The sequence below is a fragment of the Bison bison genome, unplaced genomic scaffold, assembly GCF_000754665.1.
Source record: "Bison bison bison isolate TAMUID 2011002044 unplaced genomic scaffold, Bison_UMD1.0 scf7180017864263, whole genome shotgun sequence".
In the NCBI taxonomy this organism is placed as follows: domain Eukaryota; kingdom Metazoa; phylum Chordata; class Mammalia; order Artiodactyla; family Bovidae; genus Bison; species Bison bison.
Window position 1 is genome coordinate 4,482,162 of NW_011494835.1, and position 550 is coordinate 4,482,711.

Genomic DNA, 550 nt, shown 5'->3' on the forward strand with positions numbered 1-550 from the left:
TCAATAACCTCAGATATGCAGATGACACCATCCTTATGGCAGAAAGTGAAGAGGAACTCAAAAGCCTCTTGATGAAAGTGAAAGTGGAGAGTGAAAAAGTTAGCTTAAAGCTCAACATTCGGAAAATGAAGATCATGGCATCGGGTCCCATCACTTCATGGGAAATAGATGGGGAAACAGTGGAAACAGTGTCAGGCTTTATTTTTGGGGGCTCCAAAATGACTGCAGATGGTGACTGCAGCCATGAAATTAAAAGATGCTTACTCCTTGGAAGGAAAGTTATGACCAACCTAGATAGCATATTCAAAAGCAGAGACATTACTTTGGCGACAAAGGTCCGTCTAGTCAAGGCTATGGTTTTTCCTGTGGTCATGTATGGATGTGAGAGTTGGACTGTGAAGAAGGCTGAGTGCTGAAGAATTGATGCTTTTGAACTGTGGTGTTGGAGAAGACTCTTGAGAGTCCCTTGGACTGCGAGGAGATCCAACCAGTCCATTCTGAAGGAGATCAGCCCTGGGATTTCTTTGGAAGGAATGATGCTAAAGCTGAA